This window comes from Macaca mulatta, chromosome 17, assembly GCF_049350105.2.
Source record: "Macaca mulatta isolate MMU2019108-1 chromosome 17, T2T-MMU8v2.0, whole genome shotgun sequence".
Lineage (NCBI taxonomy): Eukaryota > Metazoa > Chordata > Mammalia > Primates > Cercopithecidae > Macaca > Macaca mulatta.
In genome coordinates, this window is record NC_133422.1 from 49784898 (window position 1) to 49812225 (window position 27328).

Genomic DNA, 27328 nt, shown 5'->3' on the forward strand with positions numbered 1-27328 from the left:
GCTTCTATCCAGATTTCAACTTAGGATATTTCCTTTTTCACCATAGCCCTCTATGGGCTTCCAAATATCCCTTTGCCAATTCCACAAGAACTGTCTTAGCGAAAGGCTTCTTGAGGGGAAAGCTGTAACTCTGTGAGATGATTTCACAGAACACAAAGAAGTTTCTCAGAAAGCTTCTTTCTCTTTGTTACCGGAGGATATTTCCTTTGGTCCTATAGTCTTCAAAGGGATCCGAAATATCTGTTCTCAGATTCCACAGAAATAAGGGTAGCAAAGAGAACCACGAAATACAGATGTAACTCTGTGAGATGAATTAACAGAACACTAAGCAGTTTCTCAGAAAGCTTCTTTCCAGATTTCATCTGAGGATATTTCCTTTTTCACCATAGCCCTCTATGGGCTTCCAAATATCCCTTTGCCAATTCCACAAGAACTGTCTTAGCGAAAGGCTTCTTGAGGGGAAAGCTGTAACTCTGTGAGATGATTTCACAGAACACCAAGAAGTTTCTCAGAAAGCTTCTTTCTCTTTGTTATCGGAGGATATTTCCTTTGGCCCTATAGTCTTCAAAGGGATCCGAAATATCTGTTCTCAGATTCCACAGAAATAAGGCTAGCAAAGAGATCCACGAAATACAGATGTAACTCTGTGAGTGGAAGTCACACATCACAGAGCAGTTTCTCAGAAAGCTTCTTTCCAGATTTCATCTGAGGATATTTCCTTTTTCACCTTAGCCCTCTATGGACTTCCAAATATCACTTTGCCAATTCCACAAGAACTGTCTTTGCGACAGGCTTCTTGAGGGGAAAGCTGTAACTCTGGGAGTTGATTTCACAGAACACAAAGAAGTTTCTCAGAAAGCTTCTTTCTCTTTGTTATCGGAGGATATTTCCTTTGGCCCTATAGTCTTCAAAGGGATCCGAAATATCTGTTCTCAGATTCCACAGAAATAAGGCTAGCAAAGAGATCCACGAAATACAGATGTAACTCTGTGAGATGAATAAACAGAACACTAAGCAGTTTCTCAGAAAGCTTCTTTCCAGATTTCATATGAGGATATTTCCTTTTTCAACATAGGCCTCTATTGGCTTCCAAATATCCCTTTGCCAATTCCACAAGAACTGTCTTAGCGAAAGGCTTCTTGAGGGGAAACCTGTAACTCTGTGAGATGATTTCACAGAACACAAAGAAGTTTCTCAGAAAGCTTCTTTCTCTTTGTTATCGGAGGATATTTCCTTTGGCCCTATAGTCTTCAAAGGGATCCGAAATATCTGTTCTCAGATTCCACAGAAATAAGGCTAGCAAGGAGATCCACGAAATACAGATGTAACTCTGTGAGTGGAAGTCACATATAACAGAGCAGTTTCTCAGAAAGCTTCTATCCAGATTTCAACTTAGGATATTTCCTTTTTCACCATAGCCCTCTATGGGCTTCCAAATATCCCTTTGCCAATTCCACAAGAACTGTCTTAGCGAAAGGCTTCTTGAGGGGAAAGCTGTAACTCTGTGAGATGATTTCACAGAACACAAAGAAGTTTCTCAGAAAGCTTCTTTCTCTTTGTTACCGGAGGATATTTCCTTTGGTCCTATAGTCTTCAAAGGGATCCGAAATATCTGTTCTCAGATTCCACAGAAATAAGGCTAGCAAAGAGAACCACGAAATACAGATGTAACTCTGTGAGATGAATTAACAGAACACTAAGCAGTTTCTCAGAAAGCTTCTTTCCAGATTTCATCTGAGGATATTTCCTTTTTCACCATAGCCCTCTATGGGCTTCCAAATATCCCTTTGCCAATTCCACAAGAACTGTCTTAGCGAAAGGCTTCTTGAGGGGAAAGCTGTAACTCTGTGAGATGATTTCACAGAACACCAAGAAGTTTCTCAGAAAGCTTCTTTCTCTTTGTTATCGGAGGATATTTCCTTTGGCCCTATAGTCTTCAAAGGGATCCGAAATATCTGTTCTCAGATTCCACAGAAATAAGGCTAGCAAAGAGATCCACGAAATACAGATGTAACTCTGTGAGTGGAAGTCACACATCACAGAGCAGTTTCTCAGAAAGCTTCTTTCCAGATTTCATCTGAGGATATTTCCTTTTTCACCATAGCCCTCTATTGGCTTCCAAATATCACTTTGCCAATTCCACAAGAACTGTCTTTGCGAAAGGCTTCTTGAGGGGAAAGCTGTAACTCTGTGAGATGATTTCACAGAACACAAAGAAGTTTCTCAGAAGGCTTCTTTCTCTTTGTTATCGGAGGATATTTCCTTTGGCCCTATAATCTTCAAAGGGATCCGAAATATCTGTTCTCAGATTCCACAGAAATAAGGCTAGAAAAGAGATCCACGAAATACAGATGTAACTCTGTGAGATGAATTAACAGAACACTAAGTAGTTTCTCAGAAAGCTTCTTTCCAGATTTCATCTGAGGGTATTTCCTTTTTCAACATAGGCCTCTATGGGCTTCCAAATATCCCTTTGCCAATCCCACAAGACCTGTCTTAGCGAAAGGCTTCTTGAGGGGAAAGCTGTAACTCTGTGAGATGATTTCACAGAACACAATGAAGTTTCTCAGAAAGCTTCTTTCTCTTTGTTATCGGAGGATATTTCCTTTGGCCCTATAGTCTTCAAAGGGATCCGAAATATCTGTTCTCAGATTCCACAGAAATAAGGCTAGCAAGGAGATCCACGAAATACAGATGTAACTCTGTGAGTGGAAGTCACATATCACAGAGCAGTTTCTCAGAAAGCTTCTTTCCAGATTTCAACTTAGGATATTTCCTTTTTCACCATAGCCCTCTATGGGCTTCCAAATATCACTTTGCCAATTCCACAAGAACTGTCTTAGCGAAAGGCTTCTTGAGGGGAAAGCTGTATCTCTGTGAGATGATTTCACAGAACACAAAGAAGTTTCTCAGAAAGCTTCTTTCTCTTTGTTACCGGAGGATATTTCCTTTGGTCCTATAGTCTTCAAAGGGATCCGAAATATCTGTTCTCAGATTCCACAGAAATAAGGCTAGCAAAGAGAACCACGAAATACAGATGTAACTCTGTGAGATGAATTAACAGAACACTAAGCAGTTTCTCAGAAAGCTTCTTTCCAGATTTCATCTGAGGATATTTCCTTTTTCACCATAGTCCTCTATGGGCTTCCAAATATCCCTTTGCCAATTCCACAAGAACTGTCTTAGCGAAAGGCTTCTTGAGGGGAAAGCTGTAACTCTGTGAGATGATTTCACAGAACCCAAAGAAGTTTCTCAGAAAGCTTCTTTCTCTTTGTTATCGGAGGATATTTCCTTTGGCCCTATAGTCTTCAAAGGGATCCGAAATATCTGTTCTCAGATTCCACAGAAATAAGGCTAGCAAAGAGATCCACGAAATACAGATGTAACTCTGTGAGTGGAAGTCACACATCACAGAGCAGTTTCTCAGAAAGCTTCTTTCCAGATTTCATCTGAGGATATTTCCTTTTTCACCATAGCCCTCTATGGACTTCCAAATATCACTTTGCCAATTCCACAAGAACTGTCTTTGCGACAGGCTTCTTGAGGGGAAAGCTGTAACTCTGGGAGTTGATTTCACAGAACACAAAGAAGTTTCTCAGAAAGCTTCTTTCTCTTTGTTATCGGAGGATATTTCCTTTGGCCCTATAGTCTTCAAAGGGATCCGAAATATCTGTTCTCAGATTCCACAGAAATAAGGCTAGCAAAGAGATCCACGAAATACAGATGTAACTCTGTGTGATGAATAAACAGAACACTAAGCAGTTTCTCAGAAAGCTTCTTTCCAGATTTCATCTGAGGATATTTCCTTTTTCACCTTAGCCCTCTATGGGCTTCCAAATATCCCTTTGCCAATTCCACAAGAACTGTCTTAGCGAAAGGCTTCTTGAGGGCAAAGCTGTAACTCTGTGAGATGATTTCACAGAACACAAAGAAGTTTCTCAGAAAGCTTCTTTCTCTTTGTTATCGGAGGATATTTCCTTTGGCCCTATAGTCTTCAAAGGGATCCGAAATATCTGTTCTCAGATTCCACAGAAATAAGGCTAGCAAAGAGATCCACGAAATACAGATGTACCTCTGTGAGTGGAAGTCACACATCACAGAGCAGTTTCTCAGAAAGCTTCTTTCCAGATTTCATCTGAGGATATTTCCTTTTTCACCATAGCCCTCTATGGGCTTCCAAATATCACTTTGCCAATTCCACAAGAACTGTCTTTGCGAAAGGCTTCTTGAGGGGAAAGCTGTAACTCTGTGAGATGATTTCACAGAACACAAAGAAGTTTCTCAGAAATCTTCTTTCTCTTTGTTATCGGAGGATATTTCCTTTGGCCCTATAATCTTCAAAGGGATCCGAAATATCTGTTCTCAGATTCCACAGAAATAAGGCTAGCAAAGAGATCCACGAAATACAGATGTAACTCTGTGAGATGAATTAACAGAACACTAAGCAGTTTCTCAGAAAGCTTCTTTTCAGATTTCATCTGAGGATATTTCCTTTTTCACCATAGGCCTCTATGCGTTTGCAAATATCCCTTTGCCAATTCCACAAGAACTGTCTTAGCGAAAGGCTTCTTGAGGGGAAAGCTGTAACTCTGTGAGATGATTTCACAGAACACAAAGAAGTTTCTCAGAAAGCTTCTTTCTCTTTGTTATCGGAGGATATTTCCTTTGGCCCTATAGTCTTCAAAGGGATCCGAAATATCTGTTCTCAGATTCCACAGAAATAAGGCTAGCAAAGAGATCCACGAAATACAGATGTAACTCTGTGAGTGGAAGTCACACATCACAGAGCAGTTTCTCAGAAAGCTTCTTTCCAGATTTCATCTGAGGATATTTCCTTTTTCACCATAGCCCTCTATGGGCTTCCAAATATCACTTTGCCAATTCCACAAGAACTGTCTTAGCGAAAGGCTTCTTGAGGGGAAAGCTGTAACTCTGTGAGATGATTTCACAGAACACAAAGAAGTTTCTCAGAAAGCTTCTTTCTCTTTTTTATCGGAGGATATTTCCTTTGGCCCTATAGTCTTCAAAGGGATCCGAAATATCTGTTCTCAGATTACACAGAAATAAGGCTAGCAAAGAGATCCACGAAATACAGATGTAACTCTGTGAGATGAATTAACAGAACACTAAGCAGTTTCTCAGAAATCTTCTTTCCAGATTTCATATGAGGATATTTCCTTTTTCAACATAGGCCTCTATGGGCTTCCAAATATCCCTTTGCCAATTCCACAAGAACTGTCTTAGCGAAAGGCTTCTTGAGGGGAAACCTGTAACTCTGTGAGATGATTTCACAGAACACAAAGAAGTTTCTCAGAAAGCTTCTTTCTCTTTGTTATCGGAGGATATTTCCTTTGGCCCTATAGTCTTCAAAGGGATCCGAAATATCTGTTCTCAGATTCCACAGAAATAAGGCTGGCAAGGAGATCCACGAAATACAGATGTAACTCTGTGAGTGGAAGTCACACATAACAGAGCAGTTTCTCAGAAAGCTTCTATCCAGATTTCAACTAAGGATATTTCCTTTTTCACCATAGCCCTCTATGGGCTTCCAAATATCCCTTTGCCAATTCCACAAGAACTGTCTTAGCGAAAGGCTTCTTGAGGGGAAAGCTGTAACTCTGTGAGATGATTTCACAGAACACAAAGAAGTTTCTCAGAAAGCTTCTTTCTCTTTGTTACCGGAGGATATTTCCTTTGGTCCTATAGTCTTCAAAGGGATCCGAAATATCTGTTCTCAGATTCCACAGAAATAAGGCTAGCAAAGAGAACCACGAAATACAGATGTAACTCTGTGAGATGAATTAACAGAACACTAAGCAGTTTCTCAGAAAGCTTCTTTCCAGATTTCATCTGAGGATATTTCCTTTTTCACCATAGCCCTCTATGGGCTTCCAAATATCCCTTTGCCAATTCCACAAGAACTGTCTTAGCGAAAGGCTTCTTGAGGGGAAAGCTGTAACTCTGTGAGATGATTTCACAGAACACCAAGAAGTTTCTCAGAAAGCTTCTTTCTCTTTGTTATCGGAGGATATTTCCTTTGGCCCTATAGTCTTCAAAGGGATCCGAAATATCTGTTCTCAGATTCCACAGAAATAAGGCTAGCAAAGAGATCCACGAAATACAGATGTAACTCTGTGAGTGGAAGTCACACATCACAGAGCAGTTTCTCAGAAAGCTTCTTTCCAGATTTCATCTGAGGATATTTCCTTTTTCACCATAGCCCTCTATTGGCTTCCAAATATCACTTTGCCAATTCCACAAGAACTGTCTTTGCGAAAGGCTTCTTGAGGGGAAAGCTGTAACTCTGTGAGATGATTTCACAGAACACAAAGAAGTTTCTCAGAAAGCTTCTTTCTCTTTGTTATCGGAGGATATTTCCTTTGGCCCTATAATCTTCAAAGGGATCCGAAATATCTGTTCTCAGATTCCACAGAAATAAGGCTAGAAAAGAGATCCACGAAATACAGATGTAACTCTGTGAGATGAATTAACAGAACACTAAGTAGATTCTCAGAAAGCTTCTTTCCAGATTTCATCTGAGGATATTTCCTTTTTCACCATAGCCCTCTATGTACTTCCAAATATCACTTTGCCAATTCCACAAGAACTGTCTTTGCGAAAGGCTTCTTGAGGGGAAAGCTGTAACTCTGGGAGATGATTTCACAGAACACAAAGAAGTTTCTCAGAAAGCTTCTTTCTCTGTGTTATCGGAGGATATTTCCTTTGGCCCTATAGTCTTCAAAGGGATCCGAAATATCTGTTCTCAGATTCCACAGAAATAAGGCGAGCAAAGAGATCCAAGAAACACAGATGTAACTCTGTGAGATGAATTAACAGAACACTAAGCAATTTCTCAGAAAGCTTCTTTCCAGATTTCATCTGAGGATATTTCCTTTTTCACCATAGGCCTCTATGGGCTCCCAAATATCCCTTTGCCAATTCCACAAGAACTGTCTTAGCGTAAGGCTTCTTGAGGGGAAAGCTGTAACTCGGTGAGATGATTTCACAGAACACAAAGAAGTTTCTCAGAAAGCTTCTTTCTCTTTGTTATCTGAGGATATTTCCTTTGGCCCTATAGTCTTCAAAGGGATCCGAAATATCTGTTCTCAGATTCCACAGAAATAAGGCTAGCAAAGAGATCCACGAAATACAGATGTAACTCTGTGAGTGGAAGTCACACATCACAGAGCAGTTTCTCAGAAATCTTCTTTCCAGATTTCATCTGAGGATATTTCCTTTTTCACCATAGCCCTCTATGGGCTTCCAAATATCACTTTGCCAATTCCACAAGAACTGTCTTAGCGAAAGGCTTCTTGAGGGGAAAGCTGTAACTCTGTGAGATGATTTCACTGAACACAAAGAAGTTTCTCAGAAAGCTTCTTTCTCTTTGTTACCGTAGGATATTTCCTTTGGTCCTATACTCTTCAAAGGGATCCGAAATATCTGTTCTCAGATTCCACAGAAATAAGGCTAGCAAAGAGATCCACGAAATACACATGTAACTCTGTGAGATGAATTAACAGAACACTAAGCAGTTTCTCAGAAAGCTTCTTTCCAGATTTCATCTGAGGATATTTCCTTTTTCACCTTAGCCCTCTATGGGCTTCCAAATATCCCTTTGCCAATTCCACAAGAACTGTCTTAGCGAAAGGCTTCTTGAGGGGAAAGCTGTAACTCTGTGAGATGATTTCACAGAACACAAAGAAGTTTCTCAGAAAGCTTCTTCCTCTTTGTTATCGGAGGATATTTCCTTTGGCCCTATAGTCTTCAAAGGGATCCGAAATATCTGTTCTCAGATTCCACAGAAATAAGGCTAGCAAAGAGATCCACGAAATACAGATGTACCTCTGTGAGTGGACGTCACACATCACAGAGCAGTTTCTCAGAAAACTTCTTTCCAGATTTCATCTGAGGATATTTCCTTTTTCACCATAGCCCTCTACGGGCTTCCAAATATCACTTTGCCAATTCCACAAGAACTGTCTTAGCGAAAGGCTTCTTGAGGGGAAAGCTGTAACTCTGTGAGATGATTTCACAAAACACAAAGAAGTTTCTCAGAAAGCTTCTTTCTCTTTGTTATCGGAGGATATTTCCTTTGGCCCTATAATCTTCAAAGGGATCCGAAATATCTGTTCTCAGATTCCACAGAAATAAGGCTAGCAAAGAGATCCACGAAATACAGATGTAACTCTGTGAGATGAATTAACAGAACACTAAGCAGTTTCTCAGAAAGCTTCTTTCCAGATTTCATCTGAGGATATTTCCTTTTTCAACATAGGCCTCTATGGGCTTCCAAATATCCCTTTGCCAATTCCACAAGAACTGTCTTAGCGAAAGGCTTCTTGAGGGGAAAGATGTAACTCTGTGAGATGATTCCACAGAACACAAAGAAGTTTCTCAGAAAGCTTCTTTCTCTTTGTTATCGGAGGATATTTCCTTTGGCCCTATAGTCTTCAAAGGGATCCGAAATATCTGTTCTCAGATTCCACAGAAATAAGGCTAGCAAGGTGATCCACGAAATACAGATGTAACTCTGTGAGTGGAAGTCACACATCACAGAGCAGTTTCTCAGAAAGCTTCTTTTGAGATTTCATCTGAGGATATTTCCTTTTTCACCATAGCCCTCTATGGGCTTCCAAATATCACTTTGCCAATTCCACAAGAACTGTCTTAGCGAAAGGCTTCTTGAGGGGAAAGCTGTAACTCTGTGAGATGATTTCACAGAACACAAAGAAGTTTTTCAGAAAGCTTCTTTCTCTTTGTTACCGGAGGATATTTCCTTTGGTCCTATAGTCTTCAAAGGGATCCGAAATATCTGTTCTCAGATTCCACAGAAATAAGGCTAGCAAAGAGAACCACGAAATACAGATGTAACTCTGTGAGATGAATTAACAGAACACTAAGCAGTTTCTCAGAAAGCTTCTTTCCAGATTTCATCTTAGGATATTTCCTTTTTCACCATAGCCCTCTATGGGCTTCCAAATATCCCTTTGCCAATTCCACAAGAACTGTCTTAGCGAAAGGCTTCTTGAGGGGAAAGCTGTAACTCTGTGAGATGATTTCACAGAACACAAAGAAGTTTCTCAGAAAGCTTCTTTCTCTTTGTTATCGGAGGATATTTCCTTTGGCCCTATAGTCTTCAAAGGGATCCGAAATATCTGTTCTCAGATTCCACAGAAATAAGGCTAGCAAGGAGATCCACGAAATACAGATGTAACTCTGTGAGTGGAAGTCACACATCACAGAGCAGTTTCTCAGAAAGCTTCTTTCCAGATTTCATCTGAGGATATTTCCTTTTTCACCATAGCCCTCTATGGACTTCCAAATATCACTTTGCCAATTCCACAAGAACTGTCTTTGCGAAAGGCTTCTTGAGGGGAAAGCTGTAACTCTGGGAGTTGATTTCACAGAACACAAAGAAGTTTCTCAGAAAGCTTCTTTCTCTTTGTTATCGGAGGATATTTCCTTTGGCCCTATAGTCTTCAAAGGGATCCGAAATATCTGTTCTCAGATTCCACAGAAATAAGGCTAGCAAAGAGATCCACGAAATACAGATGTAACTCTGTGAGATGAATAAACGGAACACTAAGCAGTTTCTCAGAAAGCTTCTTTCAGATTTCAGCTGAGGATATTTCCTTTTTCACCTTAGCCCTCTATGGGCTTCCAAATATCCCTTTGCCAATTCCACAAGAACTGTCTTAGCGAAAGGCTTCTTGAGGGCAAAGCTGTAACTCTGTGAGATGATTTCACAGAACACAAAGAAGTTTCTCAGAAAGCTTCTTTCTCTTTGTTATCGGAGGATATTTCCTTTGGCCCTACAGTCTTCAAAGGGATCCGAAATATCTGTTCTCAGATTCCACAGAAATAAGGCTAGCAAAGAGATCAACGAAATACAGATGTACCTCCGTGAGTGGACGTCACACATCACAGAGCAGTTTCTCAGAAAACTTCTTTCCAGATTTCATCTGAGGATATTTCCTTTTTCACCATAGCCCTCTATGGGCTTCCAAATATCACTTTGCCAATTCCACAAGAACTGTCTTAGCGAAAGGCTTCTTGAGGGGAAACCTGTAACTCTGTGAGAAGATTTCACAGAACACAAAGAAGTTTCTCAGAAAGCTTCTTTCTCTTTGTTATCGGAGGATATTTCCTTTGGCCCTATAGTCTTCAAAGGGATCCGAAATATCTGTTCTCAGATTCCACAGAAATAAGGCTAGCAAGGAGATCCACGAAATACAGATGTAACTCTGTGAGTGGAAGTCACACATAACAGAGCAGTTTCTCAGAAAGCTTCTTTCCAGATTTCAACTTAGGATATTTCCTTTTTCACCATAGCCCTCTATGGGCTTCCAAATATCACTTTGCCAATTCCACAAGAACTGTCTTAGCGAAAGGCTTCTTGAGGGGAAAGCTGTAACTCTGTGAGATGATTTCACTGAACACAAAGAAGTTTCTCAGAAAGCTTCTTTCTCTTTGTTACCGTAGGATATTTCCTTTGGTCCTATACTCTTCAAAGGGATCCGAAATATCTGTTCTCAGATTCCACAGAAATAAGGCTAGCAAAGAGATCCACGAAATACACATGTAACTCTGTGAGATGAATTAACAGAACACTAAGCAGTTTCTCAGAAAGCTTCTTTCCAGATTTCATCTGAGGATATTTCCTTTTTCACCTTAGCCCTCTATGGGCTTCCAAATATCCCTTTGCCAATTCCACAAGAACTGTCTTAGCGAAAGGCTTCTTGAGGGGAAAGCTGTAACTCTGTGAGATGATTTCACAGAACACAAAGAAGTTTCTCAGAAAGCTTCTTCCTCTTTGTTATCGGAGGATATTTCCTTTGGCCCTATAGTCTTCAAAGGGATCCGAAATATCTGTTCTCAGATTCCACAGAAATAAGGCTAGCAAAGAGATCCACGAAATACAGATGTACCTCTGTGAGTGGACGTCACACATCACAGAGCAGTTTCTCAGAAAACTTCTTTCCAGATTTCATCTGAGGATATTTCCTTTTTCACCATAGCCCTCTACGGGCTTCCAAATATCACTTTGCCAATTCCACAAGAACTGTCTTAGCGAAAGGCTTCTTGAGGGGAAAGCTGTAACTCTGTGAGATGATTTCACAAAACACAAAGAAGTTTCTCAGAAAGCTTCTTTCTCTTTGTTATCGGAGGATATTTCCTTTGGCCCTATAATCTTCAAAGGGATCCGAAATATCTGTTCTCAGATTCCACAGAAATAAGGCTAGCAAAGAGATCCACGAAATACAGATGTAACTCTGTGAGATGAATTAACAGAACACTAAGCAGTTTCTCAGAAAGCTTCTTTCCAGATTTCATCTGAGGATATTTCCTTTTTCAACATAGGCCTCTATGGGCTTCCAAATATCCCTTTGCCAATTCCACAAGAACTGTCTTAGCGAAAGGCTTCTTGAGGGGAAAGATGTAACTCTGTGAGATGATTCCACAGAACACAAAGAAGTTTCTCAGAAAGCTTCTTTCTCTTTGTTATCGGAGGATATTTCCTTTGGCCCTATAGTCTTCAAAGGGATCCGAAATATCTGTTCTCAGATTCCACAGAAATAAGGCTAGCAAGGTGATCCACGAAATACAGATGTAACTCTGTGAGTGGAAGTCACACATCACAGAGCAGTTTCTCAGAAAGCTTCTTTTCAGATTTCATCTGAGGATATTTCCTTTTTCACCATAGCCCTCTATGGGCTTCCAAATATCACTTTGCCAATTCCACAAGAACTGTCTTAGCGAAAGGCTTCTTGAGGGGAAAGCTGTAACTCTGTGAGATGATTTCACAGAACACAAAGAAGTTTCTCAGAAAGCTTCTTTCTCTTTGTTACCGGAGGATATTTCCTTTGGTCCTATAGTCTTCAAAGGGATCCGAAATATCTGTTCTCAGATTCCACAGAAATAAGGCTAGCAAAGAGAACCACGAAATACAGATGTAACTCTGTGAGATGAATTAACAGAACACTAAGCAGTTTCTCAGAAAGCTTCTTTCCAGATTTCATCTGAGGATATTTCCTTTTTCACCATAGCCCTCTATGGGCTTCCAAATATCCCTTTGCCAATTCCACAAGAACTGTCTTAGCGAAAGGCTTCTTGAGGGGAAAGCTGTAACTCTGTGAGATGATTTCACAGAACACAAAGAAGTTTCTCAGAAAGCTTCTTTCTCTTTGTTATCGGAGGATATTTCCTTTGGCCCTATAGTCTTCAAAGGGATCCGAAATATCTGTTCTCAGATTCCACAGAAATAAGGCTAGCAAGGAGATCCACGAAATACAGATGTAACTCTGTGAGTGGAAGTCACACATCACAGAGCAGTTTCTCAGAAAGCTTCTTTCCAGATTTCATCTGAGGATATTTCCTTTTTCACCATAGCCCTCTATGGACTTCCAAATATCACTTTGCCAATTCCACAAGAACTGTCTTTGCGAAAGGCTTCTTGAGGGGAAAGCTGTAACTCTGGGAGTTGATTTCACAGAACACAAAGAAGTTTCTCAGAAAGCTTCTATCTCTTTGTTATCGGAGGATATTTCCTTTGGCCCTATAGTCTTCAAAGGGATCCGAAATATCTGTTCTCAGATTCCACAGAAATAAGGCTAGCAAAGAGATCCACGAAATACAGATGTAACTCTGTGAGATGAATAAACGGAACACTAAGCAGTTTCTCAGAAAGCTTCTTTCAGATTTCAGCTGAGGATATTTCCTTTTTCACCTTAGCCCTCTATGGGCTTCCAAATATCCCTTTGCCAATTCCACAAGAACTGTCTTAGCGAAAGGCTTCTTGAGGGCAAAGCTGTAACTCTGTGAGATGATTTCACAGAACACAAAGAAGTTTCTCAGAAAGCTTCTTTCTCTTTGTTATCGGAGGATATTTCCTTTGGCCCTACAGTCTTCAAAGGGATCCGAAATATCTGTTCTCAGATTCCACAGAAATAAGGCTAGCAAAGAGATCAACGAAATACAGATGTACCTCCGTGAGTGGACGTCACACATCACAGAGCAGTTTCTCAGAAAACTTCTTTCCAGATTTCATCTGAGGATATTTCCTTTTTCACCATAGCCCTCTATGGGCTTCCAAATATCACTTTGCCAATTCCACAAGAACTGTCTTTGCGAAAGGCTTCTTGAGGGGAAAGCTGTAACTCTGTGAGATGATTTCACAGAACACAAAGAAGTTTCTCAGAAAGCTTCTTTCTCTTTGTTATCGGAGGATATTTCCTTTGGCCCTATAATCTTCAAAGGGATCCGAAATATCTGTTCTCAGATTCCACAGAAATAAGGCTAGCAAAGAGATCCACGAAATACAGATGTAACTCTGTGAGATGAATTAACATAACACTAAGCAGTTTCTCAGAAAGCTTCTTTCCAGATTTCATCTGAGGATATTTCCTTTTTCAACATAGGCCTCTATGGGCTTCCAAATATCCCTTTGCCAATTCCACAAGAACTGTCTTAGCGAAACGCTTCTTGAGGGGAAACCTGTAACTCTGTGAGAAGATTTCACAGAACACAAAGAAGTTTCTCAGAAAGCTTCTTTCTCTTTGTTATCGGAGGATATTTCCTTTGGCCCTATAGTCTTCAAAGGGATCCGAAATATCTGTTCTCAGATTCCACAGAAATAAGGCTAGCAAGGAGATCCACGAAATACAGATGTAACTCTGTGAGTGGAAGTCACACATAACAGAGCAGTTTCTCAGAAAGCTTCTTTCCAGATTTCAACTTAGGATATTTCCTTTTTCACCATAGCCCTCTATGGGCTTCCAAATATCACTTTGCCAATTCCACAAGAACTGTCTTAGCGAAAGGCTTCTTGAGGGGAAAGCTGTAACTCTGTGAGATGATTTCACAGAACACAAAGAAGTTTCTCAGAAAGCTTCTTTCTCTTTGTTACCGGAGGATATTTCCTTTGGTCCTATAGTCTTCAAAGGGATCCGAAATATCTGTTCTCAGATTCCACAGAAATAAGTCTAGCAAAGAGAACCACGAAATACAGATGTAACTCTGTGAGATGAATTAACAGAACACTAAGCAGTTTCTCAGAAAGCTTCTTTCCAGATTTCATCTGAGGATATTTCCTTTTTCACCATAGCCCTCTATGGGCTTACAAATATCCCTTTGCCAATTCCACAAGAACTGTCTTAGCGAAAGGCTTCTTGAGGGGAAAGCTGTAACTCTGTGAGATGATTTCACAGAACACCAAGAAGTTTCTCAGAAAGCTTCTTTCTCTTTGTTATCGGAGGATATTTCCTTTGGCCCTATAGTCTTCAAAGGGATCCGAAATATCTGTTCTCAGATTCCACAGAAATAAGGCTAGCAAAGAGATCCACGAAATACAGATGTAACTCTGTGAGTGGAAGTCACACATCACAGAGCAGTTTCTCAGAAAGCTTCTTTCCAGATTTCATCTGAGGATATTTCCTTTTTCACCATAGCCCTCTATGGACTTCCAAATATCACTTTGCCAATTCCACAAGAACTGTCTTAGCGAAAGGCTTCTTGAGGGGAAAGCTGTAACTCTGGGAGTTGATTTCACAGAACACAAAGAAGTTTCTCAGAAAGCTTCTTTCTCTTTGTTATCGGAGGATATTTCCTTTGGCCCTATAGTCTTCAAAGGGATCCGAAATATCTGTTCTCAGATTCCACAGAAATAAGGCTAGCAAAGAGATCCACGAAATACAGATGTAACTCTGTGAGATGAATAAACAGAACACTAAGCAGTTTCTCAGAAAGCTTCTTTCCAGATTTCAGCTGAGGATATTTCCTTTTTCACCTTAGCCCTCTATGGGCTTCCAAATATCCCTTTGCCAATTCCACAAGAACTGTCTTAGCGAAAGGCTTCTTGAGGGCAAAGCTGTAACTCTGTGAGATGATTTCACAGAACACAAAGAAGTTTCTCAGAAAGCTTCTTTCTCTTTGTTATCGGAGGATATTTCCTTTGGCCCTATAGTCTTCAAAGGGATCCGAAATATCTGTTCTCAGATTCCACAGAAATAAGGCTAGCAAGGAGATCCACGAAATACAGATGTAACTCTGTGAGTGGAAGTCACACATAACAGAGCAGTTTCTCAGAAAGCTTCTATCCAGATTTCAACTTAGGATATTTCCTTTTTCACCATAGCCCTCTATGGGCTTCCAAATATCCCTTTGCCAATTCCACAAGAACTGTCTTAGCGAAAGGCTTCTTGAGGGGAAAGCTGTAACTCTGTGAGATGATTTCACAGAACACAAAGAAGTTTCTCAGAAAGCTTCTTTCTCTTTGTTACCGGAGGATATTTCCTTTGGTCCTATAGTCTTCAAAGGGATCCGAAATATCTGTTCTCAGATTCCACAGAAATAAGGCTAGCAAAGAGAACCACGAAATACAGATGTAACTCTGTGAGATGAATTAACAGAACACTAAGCAGTTTCTCAGAAAGCTTCTTTCCAGATTTCATCTGCGGATATTTCCTTTTTCACCATAGCCCTCTATGGGCTTCCAAATATCCCTTTGCCAATTCCACAAGAACTGTCTTAGCGAAAGGCTTCTTGAGGGGAAAGCTGTAACTCTGTGAGATGATTTCACAGAACACCAAGAAGTTTCTCAGAAAGCTTCTTTCTCTTTGTTATCGGAGGATATTTCCTTTGGCCCTATAGTCTTCAAAGGGATCCGAAATATCTGTTCTCAGATTCCACAGAAATAAGGCTAGCAAAGAGATCCACGAAATACAGATGTAACTCTGTGAGTGGAAGTCACACATCACAGAGCAGTTTCTCAGAAAGCTTCTTTCCAGATTTCATCTGAGGATATTTCCTTTTTCACCATAGCCCTCTATTGGCTTCCAAATATCACTTTGCCAATTCCACAAGAACTGTCTTTGCGAAAGGCTTCTTGAGGGGAAAGCTGTAACTCTGTGAGATGATTTCACAGAACACAAAGAAGTTTCTCAGAAGGCTTCTTTCTCTTTGTTATCGGAGGATATTTCCTTTGGCCCTATAATCTTCAAAGGGATCCGAAATATCTGTTCTCAGATTCCACAGAAATAAGGCTAGAAAAGAGATCCACGAAATACAGATGTAACTCTGTGAGATGAATTAACAGAACACTAAGTAGTTTCTCAGAAAGCTTCTTTCCAGATTTCATCTGAGGGTATTTCCTTTTTCAACATAGGCCTCTATGGGCTTCCAAATATCCCTTTGCCAATCCCACAAGACCTGTCTTAGCGAAAGGCTTCTTGAGGGGAAAGCTGTAACTCTGTGAGATGATTTCACAGAACACAATGAAGTTTCTCAGAAAGCTTCTTTCTCTTTGTTATCGGAGGATATTTCCTTTGGCCCTACAGTCTTCAAAGGGATCCGAAATATCTGTTCTCAGATTCCACAGAAATAAGGCTAGCAAGGAGATCCACGAAATACAGATGTAACTCTGTGAGTGGAAGTCACATATCACAGAGCAGTTTCTCAGAAAGCTTCTTTCCAGATTTCAACTTAGGATATTTCCTTTTTCACCATAGCCCTCTATGGGCTTCCAAATATCACTTTGCCAATTCCACAAGAACTGTCTTAGCGAAAGGCTTCTTGAGGGGAAAGCTGTATCTCTGTGAGATGATTTCACAGAACACAAAGAAGTTTCTCAGAAAGCTTCTTTCTCTTTGTTACCGGAGGATATTTCCTTTGGTCCTATAGTCTTCAAAGGGATCCGAAATATCTGTTCTCAGATTCCACAGAAATAAGGCTAGCAAAGAGAACCACGAAATACAGATGTAACTCTGTGAGATGAATTAACAGAACACTAAGCAGTTTCTCAGAAAGCTTCTTTCCAGATTTCATCTGAGGATATTTCCTTTTTCACCATAGTCCTCTATGGTCTTCCAAATATCCCTTTGCCAATTCCACAAGAACTGTCTTAGCGAAAGGCTTCTTGAGGGGAAACCTGTAACTCTGTGAGATGATTTCACAGAACACAAAGAAGTTTCTCAGAAAGCTTCTTTCTCTTTGTTATCGGAGGATATTTCCTTTGGCCCTATAGTCTTCAAAGGGATCCGAAATATCTGTTCTCAGATTCCACAGAAATAAGGCTAGCAAAGAGATCCACGAAATACAGATGTAACTCTGTGAGATGAATAAACGGAACACTAAGCAGTTTCTCAGAAAGCTTCTTTCAGATTTCAGCTGAGGATATTTCCTTTTTCACCTTAGCCCTCTATGGGCTTCCAAATATCCCTTTGCCAATTCCACAAGAACTGTCTTAGCGAAAGGCTTCTTGAGGGCAAAGCTGTAACTCTGTGAGATGATTTCACAGAACACAAAGAAGTTTCTCAGAAAGCTTCTTTCTCTTTGTTATCGGAGGATATTTCCTTTGGCCCTACAGTCTTCAAAGGGATCCGAAATATCTGTTCTCAGATTCCACAGAAATAAGGCTAGCAAAGAGATCAACGAAATACAGATGTACCTCCGTGAGTGGACGTCACACATCACAGAGCAGTTTCTCAGAAAACTTCTTTCCAGATTTCATCTGAGGATATTTCCTTTTTCACCATAGCCCTCTATGGGCTTCCAAATATCACTTTGCCAATTCCACAAGAACTGTCTTAGCGAAAGGCTTCTTGAGGGGAAACCTGTAACTCTGTGAGAAGATTTCACAGAACACAAAGAAGTTTCTCAGAAAGCTTCTTTCTCTTTGTTATCGGAGGATATTTCCTTTGGCCCTATAGTCTTCAAAGGGATCCGAAATATCTGTTCTCAGATTCCACAGAAATAAGGCTAGCAAGGAGATCCACGAAATACAGATGTAACTCTGTGAGTGGAAGTCACACATAACAGAGCAGTTTCTCAGAAAGCTTCTTTCCAGATTTCAACTTAGGATATTTCCTTTTTCACCATAGCCCTCTATGGGCTTCCAAATATCACTTTGCCAATTCCACAAGAACTGTCTTAGCGAAAGGCTTCTTGAGGGGAAAGCTGTAACTCTGTGAGATGATTTCACTGAACACAAAGAAGTTTCTCAGAAAGCTTCTTTCTCTTTGTTACCGTAGGATATTTCCTTTGGTCCTATACTCTTCAAAGGGATCCGAAATATCTGTTCTCAGATTCCACAGAAATAAGGCTAGCAAAGAGATCCACGAAATACACATGTAACTCTGTGAGATGAATTAACAGAACACTAAGCAGTTTCTCAGAAAGCTTCTTTCCAGATTTCATCTGAGGATATTTCCTTTTTCACCTTAGCCCTCTATGGGCTTCCAAATATCCCTTTGCCAATTCCACAAGAACTGTCTTAGCGAAAGGCTTCTTGAGGGCAAAGCTGTAACTCTGTGAGATGATTTCACAGAACACAAAGAAGTTTCTCAGAAAGCTTCTTCCTCTTTGTTATCGGAGGATATTTCCTTTGGCCCTATAGTCTTCAAAGGGATCCGAAATATCTGTTCTCAGATTCCACAGAAATAAGGCTAGCAAAGAGATCCACGAAATACAGATGTACCTCTGTGAGTGGACGTCACACATCACAGAGCAGTTTCTCAGAAAACTTCTTTCCAGATTTCATCTGAGGATATTTCCTTTTTCACCATAGCCCTCTACGGGCTTCCAAATATCACTTTGCCAATTCCACAAGAACTGTCTTAGCGAAAGGCTTCTTGAGGGGAAAGCTGTAACTCTGTGAGATGATTTCACAAAACACAAAGAAGTTTCTCAGAAAGCTTCTTTCTCTTTGTTATCGGAGGATATTTCCTTTGGCCCTATAATCTTCAAAGGGATCCGAAATATCTGTTCTCAGATTCCACAGAAATAAGGCTAGCAAAGAGATCCACGAAATACAGATGTAACTCTGTGAGATGAATTAACAGAACACTAAGCAGTTTCTCAGAAAGCTTCTTTCCAGATTTCATCTGAGGATATTTCCTTTTTCAACATAGGCCTCTATGGGCTTCCAAATATCCCTTTGCCAATTCCACAAGAACTGTCTTAGCGAAAGGCTTCTTGAGGGGAAAGATGTAACTCTGTGAGATGATTCCACAGAACACAAAGAAGTTTCTCAGAAAGCTTCTTTCTCTTTGTTATCGGAGGATATTTCCTTTGGCCCTATAGTCTTCAAAGGGATCCGAAATATCTGTTCTCAGATTCCACAGAAATAAGGCTAGCAAGGTGATCCACGAAATACAGATGTAACTCTGTGAGTGGAAGTCACACATCACAGAGCAGTTTCTCAGAAAGCTTCTTTTCAGATTTCATCTGAGGATATTTCCTTTTTCACCATAGCCCTCTATGGGCTTCCAAATATCACTTTGCCAATTCCACAAGAACTGTCTTAGCGAAAGGCTTCTTGAGGGGAAAGCTGTAACTCTGTGAGATGATTTCACAGAACACAAAGAAGTTTCTCAGAAAGCTTCTTTCTCTTTGTTACCGGAGGATATTTCCTTTGGTCCTATAGTCTTCAAAGGGATCCGAAATATCTGTTCTCAGATTCCACAGAAATAAGGCTAGCAAAGAGAACCACGAAATACAGATGTAACTCTGTGAGATGAATTAACAGAACACTAAGCAGTTTCTCAGAAAGCTTCTTTCCAGATTTCATCTGAGGATATTTCCTTTTTCACCATAGCCCTCTATGGGCTTCCAAATATCCCTTTGCCAATTCCACAAGAACTGTCTTAGCGAAAGGCTTCTTGAGGGGAAAGCTGTAACTCTGTGAGATGATTTCACAGAACACAAAGAAGTTTCTCAGAAAGCTTCTTTCTCTTTGTTATCGGAGGATATTTCCTTTGGCCCTATAGTCTTCAAAGGGATCCGAAATATCTGTTCTCAGATTCCACAGAAATAAGGCTAGCAAGGAGATCCACGAAATACAGATGTAACTCTGTGAGTGGAAGTCACACATCACAGAGCAGTTTCTCAGAAAGCTTCTTTCCAGATTTCATCTGAGGATATTTCCTTTTTCACCATAGCCCTCTATGGACTTCCAAATATCACTTTGCCAATTCCACAAGAACTGTCTTTGCGAAAGGCTTCTTGAGGGGAAAGCTGTAACTCTGGGAGTTGATTTCACAGAACACAAAGAAGTTTCTCAGAAAGCTTCTATCTCTTTGTTATCGGAGGATATTTCCTTTGGCCCTATAGTCTTCAAAGGGATCCGAAATATCTGTTCTCAGATTCCACAGAAATAAGGCTAGCAAAGAGATCCACGAAATACAGATGTAACTCTGTGAGATGAATAAACGGAACACTAAGCAGTTTCTCAGAAAGCTTCTTTCAGATTTCAGCTGAGGATATTTCCTTTTTCACCTTAGCCCTCTATGGGCTTCCAAATATCCCTTTGCCAATTCCACAAGAACTGTCTTAGCGAAAGGCTTCTTGAGGGCAAAGCTGTAACTCTGTGAGATGATTTCACAGAACACAAAGAAGTTTCTCAGAAAGCTTCTTTCTCTTTGTTATCGGAGGATATTTCCTTTGGCCCTACAGTCTTCAAAGGGATCCGAAATATCTGTTCTCAGATTCCACAGAAATAAGGCTAGCAAAGAGATCAACGAAATACAGATGTACCTCCGTGAGTGGACGTCACACATCACAGAGCAGTTTCTCAGAAAACTTCTTTCCAGATTTCATCTGAGGATATTTCCTTTTTCACCATAGCCCTCTATGGGCTTCCAAATATCACTTTGCCAATTCCACAAGAACTGTCTTTGCGAAAGGCTTCTTGAGGGGAAAGCTGTAACTCTGTGAGATGATTTCACAGAACACAAAGAAGTTTCTCAGAAAGCTTCTTTCTCTTTGTTATCGGAGGATATTTCCTTTGGCCCTATAATCTTCAAAGGGATCCGAAATATCTGTTCTCAGATTCCACAGAAATAAGGCTAGCAAAGAGATCCACGAAATACAGATGTAACTCTGTGAGATGAATTAACATAACACTAAGCAGTTTCTCAGAAAGCTTCTTTCCAGATTTCATCTGAGGATATTTCCTTTTTCAACATAGGCCTCTATGGGCTTCCAAATATCCCTTTGCCAATTCCACAAGAACTGTCTTAGCGAAACGCTTCTTGAGGGGAAACCTGTAACTCTGTGAGAAGATTTCACAGAACACAAAGAAGTTTCTCAGAAAGCTTCTTTCTCTTTGTTATCGGAGGATATTTCCTTTGGCCCTATAGTCTTCAAAGGGATCCGAAATATCTGTTCTCAGATTCCACAGAAATAAGGCTAGCAAGGAGATCCACGAAATACAGATGTAACTCTGTGAGTGGAAGTCACACATAACAGAGCAGTTTCTCAGAAAGCTTCTTTCCAGATTTCAACTTAGGATATTTCCTTTTTCACCATAGCCCTCTATGGGCTTCCAAATATCACTTTGCCAATTCCACAAGAACTGTCTTAGCGAAAGGCTTCTTGAGGGGAAAGCTGTAACTCTGTGAGATGATTTCACAGAACACAAAGAAGTTTCTCAGAAAGCTTCTTTCTCTTTGTTACCGGAGGATATTTCCTTTGGTCCTATAGTCTTCAAAGGGATCCGAAATATCTGTTCTCAGATTCCACAGAAATAAGTCTAGCAAAGAGAACCACGAAATACAGATGTAACTCTGTGAGATGAATTAACAGAACACTAAGCAGTTTCTCAGAAAGCTTCTTTCCAGATTTCATCTGAGGATATTTCCTTTTTCACCATAGCCCTCTATGGGCTTACAAATATCCCTTTGCCAATTCCACAAGAACTGTCTTAGCGAAAGGCTTCTTGAGGGGAAAGCTGTAACTCTGTGAGATGATTTCACAGAACACCAAGAAGTTTCTCAGAAAGCTTCTTTCTCTTTGTTATCGGAGGATATTTCCTTTGGCCCTATAGTCTTCAAAGGGATCCGAAATATCTGTTCTCAGATTCCACAGAAATAAGGCTAGCAAAGAGATCCACGAAATACAGATGTAACTCTGTGAGTGGAAGTCACACATCACAGAGCAGTTTCTCAGAAAGCTTCTTTCCAGATTTCATCTGAGGATATTTCCTTTTTCACCATAGCCCTCTATGGACTTCCAAATATCACTTTGCCAATTCCACAAGAACTGTCTTAGCGAAAGGCTTCTTGAGGGGAAAGCTGTAACTCTGGGAGTTGATTTCACAGAACACAAAGAAGTTTCTCAGAAAGCTTCTTTCTCTTTGTTATCGGAGGATATTTCCTTTGGCCCTATAGTCTTCAAAGGGATCCGAAATATCTGTTCTCAGATTCCACAGAAATAAGGCTAGCAAAGAGATCCACGAAATACAGATGTAACTCTGTGAGATGAATAAACAGAACACTAAGCAGTTTCTCAGAAAGCTTCTTTCCAGATTTCAGCTGAGGATATTTCCTTTTTCACCTTAGCCCTCTATGGGCTTCCAAATATCCCTTTGCCAATTCCACAAGAACTGTCTTAGCGAAAGGCTTCTTGAGGGCAAAGCTGTAACTCTGTGAGATGATTTCACAGAACACAAAGAAGTTTCTCAGAAAGCTTCTTTCTCTTTGTTATCGGAGGATATTTCCTTTGGCCCTATAGTCTTCAAAGGGATCCGAAATATCTGTTCTCAGATTCCACAGAAATAAGGCTAGCAAGGAGATCCACGAAATACAGATGTAACTCTGTGAGTGGAAGTCACACATAACAGAGCAGTTTCTCAGAAAGCTTCTATCCAGATTTCAACTTAGGATATTTCCTTTTTCACCATAGCCCTCTATGGGCTTCCAAATATCCCTTTGCCAATTCCACAAGAACTGTCTTAGCGAAAGGCTTCTTGAGGGGAAAGCTGTAACTCTGTGAGATGATTTCACAGAACACAAAGAAGTTTCTCAGAAAGCTTCTTTCTCTTTGTTACCGGAGGATATTTCCTTTGGTCCTATAGTCTTCAAAGGGATCCGAAATATCTGTTCTCAGATTCCACAGAAATAAGGCTAGCAAAGAGAACCACGAAATACAGATGTAACTCTGTGAGATGAATTAACAGAACACTAAGCAGTTTCTCAGAAAGCTTCTTTCCAGATTTCATCTGCGGATATTTCCTTTTTCACCATAGCCCTCTATGGGCTTCCAAATATCCCTTTGCCAATTCCACAAGAACTGTCTTAGCGAAAGGCTTCTTGAGGGGAAAGCTGTAACTCTGTGAGATGATTTCACAGAACACCAAGAAGTTTCTCAGAAAGCTTCTTTCTCTTTGTTATCGGAGGATATTTCCTTTGGCCCTATAGTCTTCAAAGGGATCCGAAATATCTGTTCTCAGATTCCACAGAAATAAGGCTAGCAAAGAGATCCACGAAATACAGATGTAACTCTGTGAGTGGAAGTCACACATCACAGAGCAGTTTCTCAGAAAGCTTCTTTCCAGATTTCATCTGAGGATATTTCCTTTTTCACCATAGCCCTCTATTGGCTTCCAAATATCACTTTGCCAATTCCACAAGAACTGTCTTTGCGAAAGGCTTCTTGAGGGGAAAGCTGTAACTCTGTGAGATGATTTCACAGAACACAAAGAAGTTTCTCAGAAGGCTTCTTTCTCTTTGTTATCGGAGGATATTTCCTTTGGCCCTATAATCTTCAAAGGGATCCGAAATATCTGTTCTCAGATTCCACAGAAATAAGGCTAGAAAAGAGATCCACGAAATACAGATGTAACTCTGTGAGATGAATTAACAGAACACTAAGTAGTTTCTCAGAAAGCTTCTTTCCAGATTTCATCTGAGGGTATTTCCTTTTTCAACATAGGCCTCTATGGGCTTCCAAATATCCCTTTGCCAATCCCACAAGACCTGTCTTAGCGAAAGGCTTCTTGAGGGGAAAGCTGTAACTCTGTGAGATGATTTCACAGAACACAATGAAGTTTCTCAGAAAGCTTCTTTCTCTTTGTTATCGGAGGATATTTCCTTTGGCCCTATAGTCTTCAAAGGGATCCGAAATATCTGTTCTCAGATTCCACAGAAATAAGGCTAGCAAGGAGATCCACGAAATACAGATGTAACTCTGTGAGTGGAAGTCACATATCACAGAGCAGTTTCTCAGAAAGCTTCTTTCCAGATTTCAACTTAGGATATTTCCTTTTTCACCATAGCCCTCTATGGGCTTCCAAATATCACTTTGCCAATTCCACAAGAACTGTCTTAGCGAAAGGCTTCTTGAGGGGAAAGCTGTATCTCTGTGAGATGATTTCACAGAACACAAAGAAGTTTCTCAGAAAGCTTCTTTCTCTTTGTTACCGGAGGATATTTCCTTTGGTCCTATAGTCTTCAAAGGGATCCGAAATATCTGTTCTCAGATTCCACAGAAATAAGGCTAGCAAAGAGAACCACGAAATACAGATGTAACTCTGTGAGATGAATTAACAGAACACTAAGCAGTTTCTCAGAAAGCTTCTTTCCAGATTTCATCTGAGGATATTTCCTTTTTCACCATAGTCCTCTATGGTCTTCCAAATATCCCTTTGCCAATTCCACAAGAACTGTCTTAGCGAAAGGCTTCTTGAGGGGAAAGCTGTAACTCTGTGAGATGATTTCACAGAACACAAAGAAGTTTCTCAGAAAGCTTCTTTCTCTTTGTTATCGGAGGATATTTCCTTTGGCCCTATAGTCTTCAAAGGGATCCGAAATATCTGTTCTCAGATTCCACAGAAATAAGGCTAGCAAAGAGATCCACGAAATACAGATGTAACTCTGTGAGTGGAAGTCACACATCACAGAGCATTTTCTCAGAAAGCTTCTTTCCAGATTTCATCTGAGGATATTTCCTTTTTCACCATAGCCCTCTATGGACTTCCAAATATCACTTTGCCAATTCCACAAGAACTGTCTTTGCGACAGGCTTCTTGAGGGGAAAGCTGTAACTCTGGGAGTTGATTTCACAGAACACAAAGAAGTTTCTCAGAAAGCTTCTTTCTCTTTGTTATCGGAGGATATTTCCTTTGGCCCTATAGTCTTCAAAGGGATCCGAAATATCTGTTCTCAGATTCCACAGAAATAAGGCTAGCAAAGAGATCCACGAAATACAGATGTAACTCTGTGTGATGAATAAACAGAACACTAAGCAGTTTCTCAGAAAGCTTCTTTCCAGATTTCATCTGAGGATATTTCCTTTTTCACCTTAGCCCTCTATGGGCTTCCAAATATCCCTTTGCCAATTCCACAAGAACTGTCTTAGCGAAAGGCTTCTTGAGGGCAAAGCTGTAACTCTGTGAGATGATTTCACAGAACACAAAGAAGTTTCTCAGAAAGCTTCTTTCTCTTTGTTATCGGAGGATATTTCCTTTGGCCCTATAGTCTTCAAAGGGATCCGAAATATCTGTTCTCAGATTCCACAGAAATAAGGCTAGCAAAGAGATCCACGAAATACAGATGTACCTCTGTGAGTGGAAGTCACACATCACAGAGCAGTTTCTCAGAAAGCTTCTTTCCAGATTTCATCTGAGGATATTTCCTTTTTCACCATAGCCCTCTATGGGCTTCCAAATATCACTTTGCCAATTCCACAAGAACTGTCTTTGCGAAAGGCTTCTTGAGGGGAAAGCTGTAACTCTGTGAGATGATTTCACAGAACACAAAGAAGTTTCTCAGAAATCTTCTTTCTCTTTGTTATCGGAGGATATTTCCTTTGGCCCTATAATCTTCAAAGGGATCCGAAATATCTGTTCTCAGATTCCACAGAAATAAGGCTAGCAAAGAGATCCACGAAATACAGATGTAACTCTGTGAGATGAATTAACAGAACACTAAGCAGTTTCTCAGAAAGCTTCTTTTCAGATTTCATCTGAGGATATTTCCTTTTTCACCATAGGCCTCTATGCGTTTGCAAATATCCCTTTGCCAATTCCACAAGAACCGTCTTAGCGAAAGGCTTCTTGAGGGGAAAGCTGTAACTCTGTGAGATGATTTCACAGAACACAAAGAAGTTTCTCAGAAAGCTTCTTTCTCTTTGTTATCGGAGGATATTTCCTTTGGCCCTATAGTCTTCAAAGGGATCCGAAATATCTGTTCTCAGATTCCACAGAAATAAGGCTAGCAAAGAGATCCACGAAATACAGATGTAACTCTGTGAGTGGAAGTCACACATCACAGAGCAGTTTCTCAGAAAGCTTCTTTCCAGATTTCATCTGAGGATATTTCCTTTTTCACCATAGCCCTCTATGGGCTTCCAAATATCACTTTGCCAATTCCACAAGAACTGTCTTAGCGAAAGGCTTCTTGAGGGGAAAGCTGTAACTCTGTGAGATGATTTCACAGAACACAAAGAAGTTTCTCAGAAAGCTTCTTTCTCTTTTTTATCGGAGGATATTTCCTTTGGCCCTATAGTCTTCAAAGGGATCCGAAATATCTGTTCTCAGATTACACAGAAATAAGGCTAGCAAAGAGATCCACGAAATACAGATGTAACTCTGTGAGATGAATTAACAGAACACTAAGCAGTTTCTCAGAAATCTTCTTTCCAGATTTCATATGAGGATATTTCCTTTTTCAACATAGGCCTCTATGGGCTTCCAAATATCCCTTTGCCAATTCCACAAGAACTGTCTTAGCGAAAGGCTTCTTGAGGGGAAACCTGTAACTCTGTGAGATGATTTCACAGAACACAAAGAAGTTTCTCAGAAAGCTTCTTTCTCTTTGTTATCGGAGGATATTTCCTTTGGCCCTATAGTCTTCAAAGGGATCCGAAATATCTGTTCTCAGATTCCACAGAAATAAGGCTGGCAAGGAGATCCACGAAATACAGATGTAACTCTGTGAGTGGAAGTCACACATCACAGAGCAGTTTCTCAGAAATCTTTTTTCCAGATTTCATCTGAGGATATTTCCTTTTTCACCATAGCCCTCTATGGGCTTCCAAATATCACTTTGCCAATTCCACAAAAACTGTCTTAGCGAAAGGCTTCTTGAGGGGAAAGCTGTAACTCTGTGAGATGATTTCACTGAACACAAAGAAGTTTCTCAGAAAGCTTCTTTCTCTTTGTTACCGTAGGATATTTCCTTTGGTCCTATACTCTTCAAAGGGATCCGAAATATCTGTTCTCAGATTCCACAGAAATAAGGCTAGCAAAGAGATCCACGAAATACACATGTAACTCTGTGAGATGAATTAACAGAACACTAAGCAGTTTCTCAGAAAGCTTCTTTCCAGATTTCAGCTGAGGATATTTCCTTTTTCACCTTAGCCCTCTATGGGCTTCCAAATATCCCTTTGCCAATTCCACAAGAACTGTCTTAGCGAAAGGCTTCTTGAGGGGAAAGCTGTAACTCTGTGAGATGATTTCACAGAACACAAAGAAGTTTCTCAGAAAGCTTCTTTCTCTTTGTTATCGGAGGATATTTCCTTTGGCCCTATAGTCTTCAAAGGGATCCGA